Raw genomic sequence first — 24,110 nt, 5'->3', positions numbered from 1 at the left:
GATATTTAAAAAAAAAATTATTGGAAGATCTGTGCAAAGGGGAGAGATTTGCTGACTGGTTTTTATTGCAATAACATAGATGGTATTCTGACTGGGCCATTTCTTTGAGAAAACTTTGATACTAGTATCTTTAGGACTTTTCTCTTAGGCTACATGGATCTATTAGAGTACAATCTTCTCATCTCTTGTCTAGAGAATCTAAAGCTGGCTGTCAGCATTCCAGGAACAATATTAGTGAAAAGAGTTGTAGAGAGAGAAGAGAGGTTTTAAAATTCACCACCTAAATTTTCACTAAATCTCTACCCTCTATTATGACCAATTTCCCATAGTCCACAGTCCTTTTGCTAAAAAGAACAAACCTCAAAACTTCTGCTGGGATAGCAGCAGGCTGTCATTCTAATGCAAGGACAGTCTAAAGCTATAATTGCTTTTTCAACAAACTTTCAGCAAGTCTTCTGTTTTTAATCTTATCTTCACTCTCAGAGGTACTAATGCATCAGTTTCTCAGCTCTTTACCAGACTACTCAAGTTGCCTTCTATTTCTAATTTTATGAATGTTTTATCATGAATGAGTGAATTTTATCAGATTTTGTTCTGCCTCTCTTGAGATCATCATATATTTCTCCCTTATTGTGTTAATATGGTAAATTACATTCATGGATTTTGAATCTTAAACCAACTTTCCATTACTAAGGTAAACCCCACTTGATCATGATATATTATTTTTTAATATGCTGATGGATCCAATTTGTATCTCATGAAGAATATTTACACATGTAAATTCATGAGAGTGTGTATAATTTTCTTTTTCATCCTCATTAAATGTGTTCTAATGGGTCTCAAAATTCTGTGACAGATTTTTGGTCAAGTTGTTTGCATTAAAAAGTACTGATTTTAGGGGCGCCTGGGTGGCTCAGTCGGTTGAGCGTCCGACTTCAGCTCAGGTCACGATCTCGCGGTCCGTGAGTTCGAGCCCCACGTCGAGCCCCACGTCGGGCTCTGGGCTGATGGCTCAGAGCCTGGAGCCTGCTTCCGGTTCTGTGTCTCCCTCTCTCTCTGACCCTCCCCCGTTCATGCTCTGTCTCTCTCTGTCTCAAAAATAAATAAACGTTAAAAAAATTTTTTTTTAAATAAAAAGTACTGATTTTTAAAACTGCCACACACACACACACACACCACATACACACACAGAGAAAAACAAATGGCCCACAAAACATAATTTTCTCTCTTTTTTTTTTTTTTTACATTTATTTATTTTTGAGACAGAGAAAGACAGAGCATGAACGGGGGAGGGTCAGAGAGAGGGAGACACAGAATCTGAAACAGGCTCCAGGCTCTGAGCTGTCAGCACAGAGCCCGACGCGGGGCTTGAACTCACGGACTGTGAGATCATGACCTGAGCCGAAGTCGGCTGCTTAACCGACTGAGCCACCCAGGCGCCCCAATTTCCTCTTTTTTAATAATGTCTTTGGCATTTTTGTTATCAGGGTTATACTGGCTTCATAAATCAAGTTGAGAAGTATATTTTCTAAAGGAGTTGTGCAAGATCGGTATTATTTCTTCTTTAAAATGTTGACAGAATTTTGGAGCACCTGGCTGGCTCAGTCGGTAGAGCATGTGACTCTTGATCTTGGGGTTGCGAGTTCAAGCCCCACATTGGTTGTAGAGATTACTTAAAAATAAAATTTAAAAAAAATGTTGATAAATTTCCCAGTGAAGTGATCTGGGCCTGGAATTTTCTTTGCGGGAGACATTTTGATTATTAATTCAATTATTAAATTGACATAGGGATTATTTGTACTTTTCTATTCTATCAATTTAGTAAACCTTATTTTCAAGAAATTTTTCCATTTCATCTAAGTTATTAAATGTATTGGTTTTTTAGGTTGATGAAACAACTTTTATCACTTCGATGTCTGCAGGATCTGTATAGATGTATCTTATGATGAATATTTGCACCGAATACCTTTTTCAACCCTTAGACTTTCACCTGCTTGTATCTTCATACTTAATAGTTTTTTTTCCTACAAATCAAATGTGGTTAGGTCTTTTCTTTTTTTTAAGTCCATTTTAAAAATCATTATCTTGCCTTTTAATTACAGAGTTTATTCCATTTTAATGCCATGTAACTGTTGCTCTGATGGGATTAAGTCTACCTATGTTAATGTTCATTTTCCATTTGCCTCCATTTTTATTCTTTTTCCTCTCTCTCTTCCAGCTTTCTATTGGGTGAATTCTGAATATTTTAGTATTTAATTTTATCTCTTCTCCTGCCTTTATAATATACCTCTTTCAGGTTTTGTTTGGGTATTTTGTTGTTGTTGTTTTGGTGACTGCTCTACAAATTACAATATGTACCTTTAACTTTTTAACTTTAACTTCAGCAGTTTTTCACTGCTACATATATTATAAACCTTCTTGAAATTGCTATTAAAAATATTGCATTTATATATAATAAGCCTATTTTACATTTACCCACATATTCTTTTTGATGCTCTTCACTTCTTCCTGCAAAATTGGGCTTCCATCTGATATTGTCTCTCTTCAATACTTGCTTTTGGTATTTCTTTTAGTGAAGGTCTGCTGGAGATGAACTCTCTCCTCCTTTGTCTAAAATGTTTTTATTTTGCTTTCACTTTAAAAGAAAACCAGTTTAAAAGAAAACTGGGTGGCCCAGTTGGTTGAGAAACTGACCACTGATTTTGGCTCAGGTCATGATCCCAGGGTTGTGGGATCAAGACTTGTGTCAGGCTCTACACTGAGTGTGGAGGCTGCTTAGGATTCTCTCTCTCTCCTTTGCCCCTCTCCCCACTCTGCATGTGCTCTCTCTTTCACTCTATCTAAAAAATGAATGAATGAATAAATGAATGAATGAATTAATTAATTAAAGGATATTTTCACTGGTATATAATTCCAGATTTTTGAAAAATAATTCTGATTATTTTTCCTTCAATACTTTAAAGATGATTTTCCAGGGGCGCCTGGGTGGCTCAACTGGTTAAGCGTCCAATTCTTGATCTCCACTCGGATCATGATCTCACAGTTAGTGAGATGGAGCTATGCCCAGCGTGATGGGATAAAGCCTTGTGTTGGGCTGTGCTCTGACAGTGCAGAGCCTGCTTGGGATTCTCTCTCTCCCCTTCTCACTGACCCTCCCCAACTCGTGCACTTCAAAAACATAATAATAAAGGGGTGCTTGGGTGGTTCAGTCAGTTAAGCATTGACTTTGGCTCAGGTCACCATCTCACGATTTATGGGTTCCAATACTGCATGGGGTTCTGTGCTGACAGCTCAGAGCCTGGAGCTTGCTTCTGATTCTGTGTCTTCCTCTGTCTCTGCCCCTCCCCCACTTGTGCTACCAGTGTCTCCCTCAAAAAATTAATAAACATTAAAAAAATTTTTTTAAATAATAATAAAAAAATAAAGATGGCGTTCCATTGTCTTCTGGCCCCTGTATTCCCACAAAGTCACTTGTAATTTGCAGAGTTAGTTTCCTGTATATAATGCATCTTTTTTTTTTTTTTTTTGGCTGCTTTTAAGATTTTTTTTTTCTCTATCTCAGTTTTCACCAGAATTTGACTTAGATATCCCTAGGTTTAGATTTTGTTGTATTTATCCTGTTTGAGCTTTTTCTTGAATCTGTAGGTTATGGACTTCCATAAATTCTGGAACAAGCACTAAAATTTCCTGTTTCTTCTGCCTCATTCTCTTTCTTCTTCTGGGATACAAATACATGTCTGATAGACAACCTGATATGGCCCCATAGATCTTATGTCCTTTCACCCTTTATTTTCTTTATATTTGATTTTAGATTACTTCTATTGACCTGTCTTATGTTTACTGTGTCCAGTGTGCTGTTAAACACACTGAATAAATAATTCATTTCTAGTATTTTTTTTTCATTTGTAAGATTTCTATTTGGTTCTTTTTTATGGTTTCCAGTCTTCTGCTGAATAATCTATTCATGGAGATGTTGTCCACTTTCCCCACTAGATCCTTTAACATTTTTTCCTGCTTGTTTTAAAGCCCCTGTCTGATAATTCCAACATCTGGAACATCTCTGGGTCTGTTTCTATTGATTGCTCTTAAACATAGTTCATAGTTTCTTGCTTTTGTACATATCTCTTCAAGTTTGATTGTATGCTAGTAATTATGTGTTAAGAATAATTGAGAACATACTGATATTTACCTCCAATAAAAGGTACACCTATTCTTGTGTCCATTCATACACTGGGGTGGAGGGTGAATCAATTTAATCTGTAGCTGGACTTTGTTGCAGCTGTAGCCACATTCACTCACCTTGGCCCCAAATGTTTTGAGGGAGGGATAGGACTTCTCTTCTGGGATCTGAGCACTTTGAAGATATCTTTAGGCTTCACCATTCCACCACTCATGTCTTAGCTATAGGAGACTTATCTCTGCCTAAAGCCAGACTGACAACCTTTTGGGTTGCTGCACAGTTCTCTCTGCTATTTTCCCCTGGCATTGAAGGGTCACTGCAGTGCACTCAGAAAGGCCCAGGGTAGGTGCCTCGGATAGATATCCTTCTGCTCTCGTGCCCTGCCCAGGATTTGAAGTGGGGTTCAGAAGACATTTGATGCATTCGTCACTGTCCTTCTGCTTTCCAGCCTCTGAAATTTTGTTGCAATCATCCCCTTATAGTTTATACTTTAAGATATACACTTTAGTATCACTTTAAATGGGTTTTTGGAAGGAGCACATTAAATATACGTGTTTAATTCATTCTCTTTAATCCAACACCTTTCTATTTGCTTTCTGACTCTGGTTGTTTTTACTGTTATTGTTAAGCCTTTGCATATTTATTTATGATTTACCTTATTCCAAAGGGCAATCCAATTTCTACATTCTAATTCTTATTTCAGCTTTATAAAAATAAACCCAAAACTTTAAAGTAATTCAGTCAATATAACTAAAATCTATAGCTATTTAAAGGAGTTTAGCTACCAAGTGCTCATCTTTAACAAAACGTCCTATCAACTGGAAGGATGGATGCATGCCGGTATTTAAGTCATTTCTTCATGCAACAAGTTTATATTTCCTACTTTTCCTCTCTCCCAACTTTATGTTTTTAGTATTTCTTCTTGCTCCTCCTCCTCCTCTTCCTCCTCCCCCACTCCTTCTTCTTCTTCTCCTCCTTCTCCTTCTCCTTCTTCTTCTAGTGTATGATTTATGCCCAGCATGGGGCTTGAACTCACATCCCCGAGATCAAGAGTTGCATGCTCTACTGACTAGAGAGGAAGAGAGAGAGACCGGGAGAGCGAGAGAGAGCGAGCGAGAGAGAGAGAAGTGTTTATGAGAAGAGAGAGAGAGAGGGAGAGTGAGCCCCTCCTCTTTTCCACCTTTAAAACAAAAACACAGAACTATTTACAATTGGGAAGAAACATGTGCATTATCCACTACTTTTTCCAAAAAAACAAAAACAAAAATAGACTAGCTCTCTTCCCAAGCAGATGGCAAGATCTAAGTGTCTTATCAGAGTCCAACACTGGGCTGACCAGCTACTTACATGGCAGTTAGCAAACACCATGGCAGGTTAGGGGTAATGCCACTGGAAGGCTTATTTTGGATTTCTCAGCCTCTATCCACAATTCTTATGGACATAAGACTCCTTCCCGACCAGCTAATTAACAAAGCAGCCAATGTTCAGAGCTCCTTTCACTTATATTACTCAACACATTTCTCCTCATCTCTATTCCCCCCCAGCCCCCGCCCAAACTTGGCATCCTATATTTATACATCAGGGTGTCCTGGTTCACTTATACAGTATGATCTGTGTGACAATCCACTTTTTGTCCCTTAGATGTCCCATCCCTATTCTCTCACACTTCAACTCCATGTTAGCCTTAGATACCAAGGCCTCTGTCCATCTGAAAGTACTGAAAATTCAGATGTAAGAGTGACAGACCAAAAGCACCTAAGCTCAATTTGTTAACAGAGACATGGTTGGCTGACCCATTTTCCAAATGAAATGTGGTTCCACTTTAAAAGTCAAGGCTGTCATAAAAATGCCACAGAAACTGAGAATTTCACTTATATGTAGAAACCCTTCTTCAAAATTAGAATTTGGCTGTGTGCAGCTTAAAAAGCAAAATAGGCCAAAGCACATGAAAGAGGTCAACCACGATTATTTTCCCCCACAATAAGTGGTTTTAACTCAGACCACGTTCCACATTCAGTCAAGTCCAAAAAAAGAAGTGGTCCATGTCTCACTGCATTAAGTGTAGCATTTACAACGTGTCTATCATCTTGGTTCACGACAGTGGGAGCCTTCCGTTACATTTTACACTCCTTCAGTCACAGAGCTGTGAGAAGTTTGGTCACAAAAAATGATACAGCATCGCTTCTGTTCCCTCAAAATGCACCTCCCAAACCATGGCTCTGGGAAGCTCTCTGAATCTTTTGATAAATGATTCTACACTGATATGGCAACAGATGTTGAAGGGCTTACTATTCCTCTTTCTAGAGGATGATATTGCACCCTTCACTGGGGCTTGCTAGAGATCTGATGCCTCAAATAGTGGGAAGTTAGCAGTGGGGGGTAGGGGTAGTGGTCTTCAACAGGCAGTGTTCTTGTGACCCTTCATGTATCGTGGCAATCTTTGCAACCCAGACAATTCCAGCTGGTACTTTGCCTTTTCAATTCAACAGAAAAACATGGGAGTGAATCCTGCCCCTAATGGAGGCAGAGTCAGAGAAACAAGGGTGATTTCTTGAGGTTTTATGAGGTTCTTTGAGGGTTTCTCATGAGGTAAACTTGACACACACTCATCGGAAGCCTTGACTAGAGCTGAAGGATCTGCTTCTAAGATGATGCATTCACAGTACTGGCTCGGTGCTGGTTGTTGGCAGGAGGCCTCAGTCCTTTACTTTGTGAACCTCTCACATGGCTGCTTGAGTGTCTTTAATGACATGGCAGGTGCCTTCCCCCAGAAAGTGATCCCAAAATGTTGTATAATTTAACTCAGAAGTCACACTGCACCAATTCTGCATGTCCTATTGGTTACACTGGTCAGCCATATCCAGTGTGGAGGTGGGAGGGACTACACAAGAGTGAATACCAGGAGGTGAGGATCACTGGGGGCCATCTTAGAAGCTGCCTATCACAAATATATAGTTGATTCTTAGGCAACACAGGGGCTAGGGGTGCTGACCCCTGCATAGTCACAAATCCATGTATAACTTTTGGCTCTCTAAAAACTTAACTACCAATAGCCTATTATTGGCCAGAAACTTTACTGATAACATAAACAGTTGACTAAAATATATTTTGTATATGTATCATATACTATATTCTTACAATAAAGCTAAAAATGTTAGAAAATCATAAGGAATAAAACATAAATTTACAGTACTATACTTTATTAAGAAAAATCCACATATAAGTGGATCTGTGCAATTCAAATCCTTGTTGTTCAAAGGTCAACCGTTTATCAAAAATTATAGGATATTGTGGGGGTACCTGGGTAGCTCAGTTGGTTGAGCATCTGACTCTTGATTTCAGATCAGGTCGACATCCCAGGGTCATGGGATCGAGCCACACATTGGGCTCCATGCTGAGTATGGCGTCTGCTTAAGACTCTCTCTCTCTCTCTCTCTCTCTCTCTCTTCCCCCTACCTCTTTCCCGTTTGCACACACACACCCTCTCTCTAAAATAAAATAAATTTAAGAAAATTAAAAAAATTATACAATACTATGCATGCTGTCAGTAACAGTGTTTTTCACTAATTAGTTCATTATCATTGCCCCATGTCAGAATGTTTTATGTCATCATTTTTAGTGGCTGCATAATAGTCTATTGTGTGGACACACTGAAAGTTAATTCTGTAATTATGAACATTTACTTCTAACCTTTTATCACATAATGAATACTGTGATGAGCATCCCCATACATTTATTCACATACTACTTCTGAAATAAATTTAAAAGAAGGAAACACTGATATCCAAGATAATTTATTCTACTTGTATATCAGACCATTAAAAGGATTGCACATAATTCCTCGACACTTGGCCTTTATAATTACCATTTTACAAAAGCTCAAAGTCTTTTTTTTCCCCAAACATGAGCTTCTGTGAGAGGTTTCAGATTAATTTTGGAATGTTAACAAGAGCTTAAGGCAGACTAACCCAAACATGCAAACGCTCTTGTTTTCTGTTTAAGGGTGACAATTAATGAACAACTTTTTGTTAACTATTTATTTGGAGAAATCATTACATCTACTTTAAAAGTTTTTTTATTATTACAAATGTACATCTGAGAGAGAGATTTTTCCAATGGTTTGGCTGTTTGCTATGACATTCTAATTCCTTATATACTGATTGAGAATATCCAGATAGAGAGATCAGTGTTCAAAGAAGCAGTCCTTAGGGCTATTATCAACTCCTTGTCTCACTCATCAGATGGTAAAAAGTGAGAGCTTTTGATTTAGATAAACTTTGAATTTATTATAAAATGGTGAACTTATTTTCTATCAATTCAGAGAAAGCACACACAAGATCTCAAAACTTCAATCATCAAATACGTTCTCAAAGAGATTTCTGTCACATGAGATCAAAAGAGAACTCAAGCTTCCATCACTCTGCTGCCATATTTACTCATGTATTTAACATTTGCCAAGTGGATTTGGGTCAATTTAAGAAACTGTAAATAAATATTGATACATCATAACAGAAGCTATTACTCACATTCTAAGTAAACCACTGATTCTAATTTATTCACAATTTTGCAGTGGCATCATTCCATGGAGAAAATTAGATTTTTACATATCAGAGCAAATCACAAAGCCAAAATGTCAACTTCATACATCAGGCAATTACTTGTAGTGTTTATTTTGGGGAAAATTTTCTACATATATTTACTTAGAAAGCTGCACGGGTCCTCCAAAATAAATAGGGGCTATAATTCTTGCCAAAAAATCCACAGTTCCAGAGAGCTACTCATCAATTTCTAGTAGCATTAATGAGGAAAGGCGCTGAGACAGTCATTCACACTGTCTTTATGATAAGAGTAACCTACAGGGCAAATCAAGATTAAGGACAAGGACAAGACTAATGGTTTGGAAGCCTCCTCTTTTTTTAAATCAATCATCTGAAATCTGCATTTACTACCTAAAGTCCCCACAGAGCACTAGAACCTTCAGAGAAGAGGGAGAATTGGTCCTGACAACATCACTGAAATCTTTTTTAGGGTTGGAATGGTCTCTTTATGGGTGCAGAAGGATCTTATGTTCCCACACACTGGGGGGTAGGTTGGCTAGTTCTCCATTGTAGGGACTGTTCTAAGCATTACAGGATGTTTAGCAGCATCCCTGGACTCTCTTCCTAGTTGTGACAACAAACCATGTCTTCAGATATTGCCAAATGTTTCCCAGAAGGTGGAAAAATTATCTCTCATTGAAAAATTCTGTCTTGATAGGACAGTCTTCTCTCTTAAAAAAATTTTTTTTTAAATCTTTATTTATTTTTGAGAGAGAGACAGACAGAATGCAAGCGGGGGAAGAACACAGAGAGGGAGACACAGAATCCGAAGCAGGCTCCAGGCTCTGAGCTGTTAGCACAGAGCCCAGTGCAAGGCTCAAACCCATGAACAGTGAGGTCATGACCTGAGCCAAAGTCAGAAGCTTAACCAAGGGAGCCTCCCAGGCACAACCCAGATAGTCTTCTCTCTTAAAGATACATTTTATTCTTAAGGGCTTTACCATGCATGTATTACATCTTTCACATGGCATCAAGGTGTGGGGGTCATCCTTAAGCTGGAAAACATGCCAATGAGCTAGCTGAGGAGTCTAGAACACCTTGATGGGATTTCCCCAGGATGTGTGTTTTTCAGGTTGGTGCCATCATGTTCCATGGGTAGTGGCTGATTTTAAATAGCCAGGGGGTAGGATTCTGCTTAGGCAAGGTGGGTTCATTCCGATGGGTTCCTCTCAATTAGCCACATGTTATGTGGCTACAAGCCTTTGCTCATTTTTTCTTATAAGCTGAGGCTTCGTTTGAAAAAAGTACATTTCAACATGATGAATTAAGGGAGATAAAATAACCTTAAGTAAACAGAACTTCTGCCTTTCCCAGGGTGCAAGAAATGGCTTTTGCCTAGTCAGAATCTTCCAGGGTGGCCACCGGACACGGCTTTGGGCAAAAGAAGTTAAAAGAATGTTAGCATGACCAAAGATCAGTTTTCTTCCTAAACAACAGAAAATAACTGAAAAGAGGCCAAAAGACTTACTAAATTTCCCTTTTCTTGTAATATGGATTTCTTCCTTATCTGCTTAGATTGTTTTCTCCCTTTTTTCTACTTGCAAGAACAGGAAAGATTCGTAGCAAATTAGAAAAAAAAATGGCACTATGTTATTTAAATGTAGCATTAAGCCTTTTAGTTTCTGTTGACCTAGTAGGTGGGCCTAATTTATAACATTTCATAATGTACTTACTGTATATTTGATCCAATTGAGATAAAAATGATTTAAAGGGGGGAAGTGAATTTAACTGGATTGAATTTGGAATCCTCACACCCCCTAATGTCATGCCTGCTCTTCACTCCTGATACCCACAGCCCAGATGCCTGAGAAGCCCCATCCGTGCCACTGCGGAAGAGTCTCTGAGATACCACTTGCAACAAACCAGTCAGCAGCACAGCAGAGAGCCTGAACACATCAGGCTCCCCATTATCCCAGGTGTAGACCTTCATAACTGCCTGTTAACTATGCCAGTTGCCTTTGGGTGGCTCACCTGCCACATCACGGAAGGGCTGATTTCCTTCCACCTGATCTAGAGATCTTCATCCGGCCTCTGGCTTATTCCACCCCTCTGCCAGACTCTCATTAACCAAAAGAAAAAATTTCCTTCCAGACTTCATCTTCTGATCCAGCCAGATGGTAGATAAATAAATAACAGAGCAAAGAGGAAAAACATACTTGCTTTTGCTTAATAAAATACTGACAGTATCTGATGTTGTCACAGGAAATATTCAAATGTCAACCGCAGTCAAGTATTCACAGTGCATGGAAGGAAGGCCTAGAGGGAGGCATTTTCACTCAGCCTCCGGTTTTCATGGCACAGAAGACTGGAGGCAGTTCTGAGGGCTTTGAGAGCTCTGGAGAAGTCAAGGAAACTCAAGGCATTAAACCAAAGTGAAAGAGTTTCATCCTGTTGGGGTGACATTGGTTTGGTATTCTCTAGAAAGGACTGCCTGTAAACAAAATTCAAAATGTGATAGACCTTTGCTTGAATGTAATGGCATCCTAGCCCCGGCTGGGCAGACCTTTCTTAGATAGAAGAAACTGTGAGCCACTGCTCAGAAATTTCTGCTTGAGTCTGTGCCATGACAATATATGTCTGCTGATGAATCAGAATGTTCTTTGGTCAGAAAGAGAAAACTGTGTGAAAATACGCATTTTCCCTTTAGCCCAAGCTGTCCAGGAACACAGCCCAAATCAGTATCCAACTGTTTAATACCATTGTCCTAGGTGCCAGGGAGAAAACTGCTGTGTATACCTCCTTTAGATAGTCTCTGTTTTGATATTATTCTTACAAGGAAGAACAGTAAGACTGGTAAAAGCTGGTAATAATTTTAGAAGAATCCAGGGCTAGAAATTCAACCTAAATTTTAATAGGCAACTCTGTATCCCTTCTCAGATGTCACTGACATGTACAGAAGTGCCATGATGGTCACATAATTGTTTTTATTGATTCATCCAGGCAAACCATCTGAATTCTGCTTGGCAATATTTTGCCACTCTAGTTCAAGTTATTGGAAACATTTGCATTTTTATTCCTTTCTTTATTCTTCTCTCTGCTTTCTTCAATAAATATAGTATGCCTCAAGTGCCCACAAAGTGCCAGGCACTGTGCTGCCTACTAGGAGTTAGCAAAATACAAGGTGAGTCTTGCCTAATGGAGCTTAGAGCCTAGTTGGATGAGAGACAATAATCAAATAATCTCACAAACCAAACCGGAAAAGTACAATGCTATTACATTCTACAAGTAAGAGATATATATTGCTACCTGAGTACATAACTGAAGATTTGCTATAAGGTGGGCAATCAGGGAAGGCCTCCCTGAGGAAGTGATGACTGAACTGTGTTGAAATGAAGAGAAGACTGATGATAATAAAAAATAATTAGATAGCACTACAGACCACGAAAAGTTCTACATGTATTGTTGTACTTAATCCTCACTCATAATTTAACACATATTTGAGCTTTGAATATGGGACTGATGAGGGGTAGCCTTTGGATCTCTCTTTGAAAGAGAGAAACTGGTAGCACCAAAGGGTATGGTACCTGGCTGAGAATCATAGTAATTAGCAATGACTAAGGACCTGAATTTCTGTATTTCTACAAATGTGTCAGTGGCATTATAAGTAACGATATACATAATGTCACAAATATGAGGAAAACAACCTTTCAGACATTTATCAATTTCTTCCACTCTTGTAGGTACTTTTTAAAAAATTTATTTATTTATTTTAAAAAATTTTTTAATGTTTGTTCATTTTTGACAGAGAGAGACAGAATGCGAGTGGGGGAGGGGCAGAGAAAGAGGGAGACAGCACAAAGCCTGATGTGGGGCTCAAACTCACAGACCATGATATCATGACATGAGCCAAAGTTGGCCACTTAACTGAGCCACCCAGACGCCCCTTTATTTTTATTTATTTATTTATTTATTTATTTATTTATTTATTTATTTTAATATATGAAATTTATTGTCAAATTGGTTTCCATACAACACCCAGTGCTCATCCCAAAAGGTGCCCTCCTCAATACCCGTCACCCACCCTCCCCTCCCTCCCACCCCCCATCAACCCTCAGTTTGTTCTCGGTTTTTAACAGTCTCTTATGCTTTGGTTCTCTCCCACTCTAACCTCTTTTTTTTTTTTCTTCCCCTCCCCCATGGGTTTCTGTTAAGTTTCTCAGGATCCACATAAGAGTGAAACCATATGGTATCTGTCTTTCTCTGTATGGCTTACTTCACTTAGCATCACACTATCCAGTTCCATCCACGTTGCTACAAAGGGCCATATTTTGTTCTTTCTCATTACCATGTAGTACTCCATTGTGTATATAAACCACAATTTCTTTATCCATTCATCAGTTGATGGACATTTAGGCTCTTTCCATAATTTGGCTATTGTTGAGAGTGCTGCTATAAACACTGGGGTACAAGTGCCCTTATGCATCAGTACTCCTGTATCCCTTGGGTAAATTCCTAGCAGTGCTATTCCTGGGTCATAGGGTAGGTCTATTTTTACTTTTTTGAGGAACCTCCACACTGTTTTCCAGAGTGGCTGCACCAATTTGCATTCCCACCAACAGTGCAAGAGGGTTCCCGTTTCTCCACATCCTCTCCAGCATCTATAGTCTCCTGATTTGTTCATTTTGGCCACTCTGACTGGCGTGAGGTGATATCTGAGTGTGGTTTTGATTTGTATTTCCCTGATAAAGAGCGACGTTGAGCATCTTTTCATGTGCCTGTTGGCCATCCGGATGTCTTCTTTAGAGAAGTGTCTATTCATGTTTTCTGCCCATTTCTTCACTGGGTTATTTGTTTTTCGGGTGTGGAGTTTGGTGAGCTCTTTATAGATTTTGGATACTAGCCCTTTGTCCGATATGTCATTTGCAGATATCTTTTCCCATTCCATTGGTTGCCTTTTAGTTTTGTTGGTTGTTTCCTTTGCTGTGCAGAAGCTTATTTTCATAAGGTCCCAGTAATTCATTTTTGCTTTTAATTCCCTTGCCTTTGGGGATGTGTCGAGTAAGAGATTGCTATGGCTGAGGTCAGAGAGGTCTTTTCCTGCTTTCTCCTCTAGGGTTTTGATGGTTTCCTGTCTCACATTCAGGTCCTTTATCCATTTTGAGTTTATTTGTGTGAATGGTGTGAGAAAGTGGTCTAGTTTCAACCTTCTGCATGTTACTGTCCAGTTCTCCCAGCACCATTTGTTAAAGAGACTGTCTTTTTTCCATTGGATATTCTTTCCTGCTTTGTCAAAGATGAGTTGGCCATACGTTTGTGGGTCTAGTTCTGGGGTTTCTATTCTATTCCATTGGTCTATGTGTCTGTTTTTGTGCCACCAGACGCCCCTTTAAGTTTATTTTTTAATTTAAATCCAAGTTAGTTAACATACAGTGTAACAACGATTTCAGGAATAGAATTTAGTGATTCATCAATTATATTCATCATATATCACCCAGTGCTCATCCCAACAAGTGGCCTCCTTTAATGCACTTTGAAACAACATTCATTCATTTATGTTATATTCTCAGTACCACTGAGGATTAGTACTAGAAGAATTGTTCCAACCTCTTCATCTTACACTTCAGGAAGTAAAATCTCTGCCTCACTTTTTAAATACATTACAATTTAGGCTCATCATTAAGTCAAGCCTTTCTCCCAGTTTGTCCAAGTTTGACTTCTCATTGTACATGGATCAAAGTTCCAAGATCACTTTCAGCAGATAATTTAAGGTAAAATTTAACGATATGGTTGGTTTTTGAGACAAGTAGAACTCCTCTTCGCCAAATCAGCACCTTGGAGGAACCTGGCTGTGCTACTTGGTGACATGAACAGAAGGCTCCAAAGCAAAGTGTCTGGCTCTGTAGCTCCTTCTCTGGGATAATTAGGCCCAGTATTTGCATGACAAGGGGAGGCAGTTCTTCTCAAATATAATCCCAACACCTCTCTTCCAAGGGAGAAATATATGTTGGGGTCAAAGAATTTAGAGAGGAGGCCAGTTGTTCTGATTACTGATGGTGATGTCACTGGTCACCTATTTAAGCTACGCTTGATTCCTAGGTTATGTCCCGTCTTCGTCTCAGCTTTTACTGGCAGTCACCTGCATTCCCATAGCTCACCCATCTGATTCTGAGTTTAAACCATGCCATGCCAAGGGGGAATCACTCATATTTGAGGCATACTTTTTGTTTCCTTGAATTTTAAAGGTTATCTTCTTGAGGCTGTGCCTCCAATCTAATTGTGTGAAAAGGTAAAAGATAGTGTACAAAGATGTAATCTAATCACTAACAGGTGAGATTAATGCCAGTCTCAGAATCAGTGCCTGGATTCTTTTATTTCTATGGTCATATATGATCTAAAATTAAAAATAATGTAAATGAATTCAAATTAATGGTTAATTTTAGAATAAAATGAACACAAAACAACATCATTTAAGGAACAAAAAAAAAAAAACCATTAAGGAATTAATTTCTTAGTTTAAGGCCCTTAAGAAATAAGGAAAATGGAAGAAGAGAAAACTAACTATTGGAATACTCACAATTCAGTGAAATAGTTACCACTCTCATTTTTTTTTTTTCAGGTGAAGAAATAAAAGCTCAGAGAAATTAAGTAATACAGTTTCTAGACACTGAGCTTTTTTTTTTTTTTTTTTCTTAAGTAGGCTTCATCCCAGAAGAGCACAGAGCCCAATGTGGGGCTTGAACTCACGACCTGAGATCAAGACCAGAGCCTAGATCAAGAGTTGGCTACTTACCTGACTGGGCCACCCAAGCACCCTTAGACACTGAACTTCTTAAGTGCAAGGACTATATTCTATTTATCTATTTATCTGTCATCCAGCCCTATATCTCCCACACAGTAGTTGCTCAGTGAATGTTTCATGATTAGCAGAGTAAATCAGCAGATCTCAGATCTGGACACGGATCTATCAGACTCAAAATCCCATGTTCTTGCTGGTCCCCATGCCTCCACCATTGCTACAGAAATGAGAAAACACTGTTGAAATTCAGGTAGACAAATAAAACACTACTTTCAGATTTTCTCAATTGAATTTTATAAACCTTTATTGAGCACTTCGCCACACATGATGGGAGATACAAAAACCATGGAAGGCATGGTGTTTCTGTTGGAAGACTTTCCATTATAGCTGACAGAAAAAATCCAGATGGTTCACAGACAAGTAAGAGAAGCATCTGAAGGCAGCTTAACTATATAAAAGAATGTTGGATTGAGTAAAAAAGAGGAAAAACTTGTGTGGAATTAGGTATGGGACAAGTATTCAAGAAGGAAATAGAATCTTAAACCTGGGCCTCCTGAGAAGTGTATGGAGGAGGGAGGGAACCGAAGCTGAGAAAAGTTTTGAATGACAGTGTATGGATACGGGGAGGCCCAGGTCTGATTAGGTCAGATTCTTAGTTGGGACAAATGATCCTAAATCAGAAAGGGAGAACATAAGGCTTGTTGCCTTGAATCACAGCTTGGGACACTTGGGTTCAATCTGGTAAGCCTGTGTCCACTCCCGAGGGAGCACGCAGGCATACTTTAAGAGGATGACTATGGCAGTACCACACCAACAGGAAATTTGGAAAACAGGGTTTTTTTGTTTGTTTTTTTTAAAGTAATCTCTCCGCCCAACATGGTGCTCAAACTTACAACCCCAAGATCAAGAGTCACATGCGCTATGGACTGGGCCAGCCCGGTGCCCCCAGAATACAGTTTTAAATAACTAAGAGACAAAGGAAAACAGTTTCAGTGGTTGCAAGGGCAGAATCCATCAATAACAAAATCTTTCACAGAACTTTGGTTATTGCCACTCACATAGATCATTCTTTTGGATATTTTTTTTACTGATTCATAAGTTTTGGTAACATGAAGATAGTATCATACCTCGTTATGATAGAAATGTGAGGGAAAACATGCTTCCCAGGCAATTAGTAAATTGTTTCTACCTTTGGGGATTCTTGAGAATATTATTTATTTACCTAGTTCACATTCCCATAATTATAAAATGTTAGTACTGGAAAGCATAGAAAACTTAGAAAGCATAGTCCAATCCCCTTATTTAAGAGAAAATGACCTTGACCCAGTAAGGTCATGTGTTCCTCCAAGATCACACAGTTAATTAGTAGCCATTAGGTTTTATTCCCTGGAGCCAGGGTAACAATTGCTTCAGGTTCTTCTATAAACTGAGTTCATTTTGTAAATAACAGTTGCCCTTAAACAGATGTACAAGCCACTACACAATGATTCTGTTGTCGGGAGTTTCTTCCTCCCCTGAAGTTTGATCTCACTTTTCTGTGGTTGAGGATTACATCTTTACTCATTTCTGTGCATTCAGCACTTAGCATCATGGCTGGCACATAGCAGGCACTCGGTATGTTTTTGTTGAGAGAAGCTGAATTTAAATCACTGATTTTCATTTCCTTGCTCCTGGAGACTTCTGTGACATTTTTTTTTTTTTAAATAAAAGAATCATGGCACAAAAACAGACACATAGACCAATGGAATAGAATAGAGACTCCAGAATTAGACCCACAAAAATATGGCCAACTAATCTTTGACAAAGCAGGAAAGAATATCCAATGGAAAAAAGGCTGTCTCTAACAAATGGTCCTGGGAGAACTGGACAGTAACATGCAAAAGGATGAAACTTAGACCACTTTCTTACACCATTCACAAAAATAAACGCAAAATGGATGAAGAATCTGAATGTGAGACAGGAAACCATCAAAACCCTAGAGGAGAAAGCAGGAAAAAACCTCTCTGACCTCAGTCGCAGCAATTTCTTACTTGACACATCTCCAAAGGCAAGGGAATTAAAAGCAAAAATGAACTATTGGGGCCTCATGAAGATAAAAAGCTTCCGCACTGCAAAGGAAACAATCAACAAAACTGAAAGGCAACCGACGGAATGGGAAAAGATATTTGCAAATGACATATGGTTAGTATCCAAAATCTATAAAGAACTCACCAAACTCCACACCCGAAAAACAAATAATCCAGTGAAGAAATGGACAGAAGACACTTCTGAATGAATAGACACTTCTCTAAAGAAGACATCAAGTTGGCCAACAGACACATGAAGAGATGCTCAACGTCACTCCTCATCAGGGAAATACAAATCAAAACCACACTCGGATATCACCTCACGCCAGTCAAAGTGGTTAAAATGAACAAATCAGGAGACTATAGATGCTGGCAAGAATGTGGAGAAACGGGAACCCTCTTGCACTGTTGGTGGGAATGCAAACTGGTGCGGCCGCTCTGGAAAACAGTGTGGAGGTTCCTCAAAAAATTAAAAATAGATCTACCCTATGACCCAGCAATAGCAGTGCTAGGAATTTACCCAAGGGATACAGGAATACTGATATGCATAGGGGCACTTGTACCCCAATGTTTGTAGCAGCACTCTCAACAATAGCCAAATTATGGAAAGAGCCTAAATGTCCATCAATTGATGAATGGATAAAGAAGTTGTGGTTTATATATACAATGGAATACTACTTGGCAATGAGAAAGAATGAAATATGGCCTTTTGTAGCAATGTGGATGGAACTGCAGAGTGTGATGCTAAGTGAAATAAGTCATACAGAGAAAGATACCATATGTTTTCACTCTTATGTGGATCCCCAGAGACTTAACAGAAGACCATGGGGGATGGGAAGAAAAAAAAAAGTTAGAGAGGGAGGGAGGCAAACCATAAGAGACTCTTAAAAACAGAATAAGCTGACGGTTCATGAGGGGTGGGAGGGAGGGGAAAGTGGGTGATGGGCATTGAGGAGGGCACCTGTTGGGATGAGCACTGGGTGTTGTATGGAAACCAATTTGACAATAAATTTCATATTAAAAAAATAAATGAATAAAATAAAAGAATCATCAGACCATTAAACTGGAACCAACCAGAGAGATTAAACCTTGTTCTACAAGTAAAGACACTAAAGTCCATAGAAGGTAAATGATGAATCCCAAAGATAGCACTCAAGGTAGGTCCCAAACCTTCTTCTCCAGATTACATAATTTTCTCTTGGGTGAAAAATATTACAATTTTCAACATTTCTATGTGGGACAGACTCCAGATTATCAACTCTTTAAGGGGGAACAAAAGTATTTTTGTGCTTCCATACAAAACTCATGGCTAGCAAGTAGGATGATGAAAAGTCTTTGATGGCCAAATGATTCAGTGAGAATTTCTGGGAAGAATTTTCTCAATGGGGATGAACTTGGGCTCAATTGGAAAAAAATCTCATTAGTAGGAAACACTGACCCTGAAAGATGCAATGGAATCAGAGCTGGAAAAAGGGCAGGATGATTGGGCCATAGACATAGATTTGGTCCATTCTTGTACAAATCATTTGCTCTACTCTGTGCCTTAGCCAACAGAAACACCCTTACCCCTAACCCCCAGCCCATTCCCTACCAACTCATGACCTAGAAGAATCAAATGTGAGCATGGGACTGGCTTAGGCCAACTTGTCACTGGGACTGGAAAACAGCACTCCCTCATGTCAGGCTAACTGGTCAGAGCATCCTCTCCTAACACAAAGGACTGGCCGTTAATCCTTCATGAGTGGAAGGTCAAACAGGGGCTGCCCTGCAAGGCTCTGCTGGTTTCATTCCATTTCCTGAGTCCTTAAACTCTCTTTACACTGACAATGTCTATTGGAGGAGCCATGGGCTCAGGTGGTTCTAGAAGCCACCTGGTCAGTGACAGAGCACTCACAAAAACTTTGGCCCTTAAATGGGCATGTATATTAGTTTGCTCAGCTGCCATAACAAGAGAGCACAGACTGGTGTATCATTTTCTCACAGTTCTTGAGGCTAGAAGTACAAGATGAAGGGGTCAGCAGGTTTGCTTTCTCCTGAGGCCTCTCTTCTTGGCCTGCAGATGGTCACCTTCTCCTTGTGTCCCTGAATGGCATTTTCTCTGTGTGTGTGAGTCGTTGGTGCCTCTCCCTCTTCTCATAAGGACACCAGTCCTATTGGATTAGGGCCCTACCCTGATGACCTCATTTAACCTTAATCACCTCTTTAAGAGTCCTATCTCCAATATCGTCCTGCTGGAGGGTGAGCTTCAACATCTGAATTTGGAGACACATAATCCAGTCTGTAACAGAGGAAAACCAGCTTCTCTTCTCTCCAGTCATCACTGTGTCTCCTGTAAATACCACTTACTCAGCTTGGTGTTTTCTCAAAGAGACAATTGTGACTAATTTAGAAACCAATGAGGAAAATCACCTGTTAATTGAGATCTTAAGGAAAGTTCTGCAAATTGTGATCAAACGGGGGGGTGGGAGGGGATGCAAAGAAAATCACATTGCCAACAGGAGTAAAAGGGTGTTTGTGGGACATTCTGCAAAAGCAGGAGGCAAAAAAAAAAAAAAAAAAAAAAAAAAACCACAGTGAGGAGAGGAAGCAAGGCTCAGCTCCCTCAACAGAAGAGAGCGGCTTCACTGGCAGGCTGTGGAGAGTACGCCTTGTCTGCCTGATTTACACAGGTAGAGAGAGAATGGTTGGGAGGCTGTAGGCCTGCTCAGCCAAACGCCCATGTGTGCATGAAATTAGAATGTCAACATTTGATTCATGCTGCCAAGCTGTGGCTGTGAAACAAATTATGTCAGTGGGTGGCAACCGCAATATTAGTCTAAGCAGATAACGTGTAACTATAAAGAGGGGCCCCATCTTCCAGCTTTCTCTCTATTATTATTTTAATATCAACATTGTTAGACCTAGATTTTTGAGAAAAAGGAAGAGGTTTTATGTGGAGGCATGGATTCCTTAGGAAGGGACTCTGCCATTCATTCGAGTTTTGCTCCCAGCCCTAAATTTTGAAATTTAGGAGTCAGGTGAGACAATGATGAATTTTACAAGCCACTGCCCCCACCCCCTCCACTCAACTGAGTTCAAAGTGCCTGTGCCATTTGTGGGGTAATCTAAACCACAATTAAATAATCTGCCTCTTCTAAGGAGCCTTGGATTCCTGGGCAGTAGCTAGGAACTTTATCCTTAAATTCATTTCCATGTAAAGGGAAGGGGCAAGCATCTTGAAAGTCTTTGCACAGTGAGCAAATTCTTCCACCGTACTTCCTAGGTTCCATACACAGTACCTTTGCCACAGTGAGGTCTATGCAGATGTTGGTGTTAAAACCTGCTACTTTCTACTCAATTGATTTAAGCTCAGTGCATATTTAAAATCAATTTTAAATGAAATAAGGTTGGAAATTTGCTGAGGAATTTCACATGAAAAGTAGGGGTTTTGTTGGTGTGCTTTTTCTTTAACATTTTCTCAGTGAAGCTTCAGCTGTCTACAACTTAAACTTGGCCCATGAGATCACAATTTTCCCATGAAATGAGGCGCACATCCATCTCCATTTGAGGCCCACTTCTTTAACTACCAATACGGCAAAACATCAATTCGAAGTTTTATTCCATTACAAACACCCATGTAGTTAAAGTTAATGCTGTGAAAAATCCAACTTGTAGCAGGGAAATGTTTATAGAAGCAGCATTCACTTAGCAGCTGAACGAGGCCAAGATGGCTAGCGGCAGGATTAACATGCACAGAGAATACTGAAAGGTTCTGTGGGGGAAAGGGGTCCTGGAGGATAGAAGTGTCACTTAAAAACCCATATATTAGTTTAAAATAGTTTTCCTTCCAATCGCGAGAGTATTGTCTCATCTCTTCTCAGTTAAACGTGAATACCTGTGACAGTCCCCATCTTTCTCTTCTGGAGTTCTCATGTCCCACTCATGTATACCCGTGTCTAAGACTCAACAGAGGCTTGCTCTTGCACTTGCATAGGTTGTACTTTTTTTCTGCTAAGGTATGAAGGCCTGAGATCTTTATCAAGAGACCTGTGGGGAGAACAAACTTTAAAATTTACCAAAGAAACTTTTGGCACTATCATTTTATATCACAGCTCTGTGGTACGAGATGGGAAGTAACACCAAGGCAATATAATTCGGAAGCGGACTCTGAAATTGCTTGCCTTCTTGGCATATTTCGCATGTCACACTGACTGACCAGGCTCCTATTTGAGCTGGATGCAGTTTGATATAAACTCACAAAGGAGCAAAACAGATTTCTTGAAACTAGGAGTCGTAGACCAGGGAGCCATGGAATTTCTACTTTGTCTCCACCACCAAACCCACCGATGGGCTTTGCCTACGTATAAAATTCCTTGGCTGAAATGACCTCATTGTCTGAGACATTTGTGAAAAAGCTGCCTGGGTGGAAGGTCTCTGAAATTGGTCATTGTAAGAGGGAAAGGTCTGAGGTAAAATGCCGGTTTGACCCACCAGTCTGGGCTATTGCTTCAGCCATGGCTATTGATGCAGAAATGTGTTCTACCCCTTGCCTCTCAAGGAAGAATTTCCACTTTGAAATTTCATTCATTCTGAAAACACCCCTCGGGTAGGCCATATTTCCTCTGCATTCAGATGATGTCAGAGCCTGCCATCCATTTTAAAGCCTTAACATCTTCAGCAGCCATATATCATATCCTGCCGTTTATTTCAAAACTATTCACAGACCAAAGGGAATACTTTCTCTTTATGGGGGCAATTGCAGGCTTGTAACTTCTTCCTCCTCTGAACACCAGGGAATAAAGTTGGCATTATCATCTGAAGTTAGCTGTCCAATGCATTTAATGCTTTATCAGGAGAAGTAGGAACAAAATTACTCTCATCACTCCATGTCGGGAAAGTAGATTTGGGTTCTCCACCATGTAAGGAATTAACAGTATTCCTTCCACCAGACATGGAAAAAATCAGGAGACCAGAGAATGGAATAAACAATATTTTGATGTAAACAGATTATCAACATGAGTGGAATGACCGTCTGGTCACCCGGGGGGTTTATTCAGTTAACACTTCCACCCCTTAAAGACAATGGTGTGCAATCAATGCATATAGGGCCTTTCAGGCGCGTTGCTAAGTGATACGCAGTGTCAACAGAAAAATGCCGGATGTACAGAGGACAGCTCCAGGCCCAAGAGAGATCAACACCCTCTGATGATATTTTAAACTTAATTCAGTGCCCGATGAAGATTGTGACAGGTTCCGTGGCCAGAGCAGAAAAGATGTTTGCACTTCAAAATCCGACTTCGTAAAGTTGCTCTGCTGTGTGCAAAGAGTGTTTAATTTGGTAACAAGTGAATCGTGGCCCAAAGAGTAGTTGGTTCAAATAGGAAAAGGCACCCAGCAGGGGCATCCTGAATATTCATTTCTTGCAAGGCACAGCAGTCATTTTACAATCTCAGCATCAGTATCAGAGCTGATCATTTGTCTCAGATTGTCTATGCATTCTCTCATTTTTTCATCTCTAAAATCTATTTTAGGAACAGCCCCCAAAGCTATTTGCAACAGCTTCTTCAGAAATTCTAAAGAAAGGAAAGAAACTTGAATAGGATCACATCACCCCATACAACCATGAAAACCTATTTTGTGGGGCATTCTTGAAACCAGCCCAGAAGCTCTTAAGAGTTTTTGTATTTATTTACCCATTTCTTTCTCTCCCTTCTCCCTCCCCTTGATGGATTTTTATATTCAAATGCAAAAGATTTCCATGTGCACTAAAGATCCATTTACGTATGGGTTTAGAAGATCATGTCATGATGCCGAGAAATGCAACTTTTTCATAAACAGATGTTTACAAATTCAGTCTTTGTACCAGGAAAAGCACACTCATCACAAAGGGCCTGTTTTCCATATTTGGAGGCAAAACCCTTTTGAAAAAAAAAACACAAAAAGACAAAAACCTCATGTCCCTAAAATCCGGGAAGCGTTAAACTTCAGATATATTGCGCCTCAAAGTCACCAAACCTGTAAAATGTTTTCCTAGCTAGACACTGGTGGGTCCTGCATGCATGCCCTGGGTTGCTGCTGACAACAAACCCTTGCTTGCACAGGCCCGGAGAGTTGTGTAGATGAGAGGTTGGTGAGGGACACAATCAATTTATTCAGTTCAGGACTCTCTATTCACCTAGTGGAACACAAGCTTTTTAAGAGCTCAAGTCACATAATTTTCAGTGGGCAGGTTTGTCCTCTTTTGTCCTCAAGAGTTTGGTCTGTTTATTAAACCAATAAGAGCCACAGAGCATTTTGTCTAATGGGCTAAAAACTCCAAAAGCAGGAGTATATTAACACAGATTGAGAATGGGTGGGGGAGGGGCTGGCTTCTTGACATTTTTCTTCCTGTCTTATCCACAAAGCTAATTTTATAGGGTTGTCCCTGTCATGTTTAAGCTACAGGTAGTAAGGGGGAGATTGAAGGCAGATAAAAACCACACAATAGCATTCCCATGCCTTGTTTCCTTGCCTCACGGAGGGTGGTTCTCTCTCACAGAGGCATTAAAGCG

The sequence above is a fragment of the Panthera leo genome, chromosome B3 (assembly GCF_018350215.1).
Source record: "Panthera leo isolate Ple1 chromosome B3, P.leo_Ple1_pat1.1, whole genome shotgun sequence".
NCBI lineage: Eukaryota > Metazoa > Chordata > Mammalia > Carnivora > Felidae > Panthera > Panthera leo.
This window is presented reverse-complemented; position numbering follows the sequence as displayed.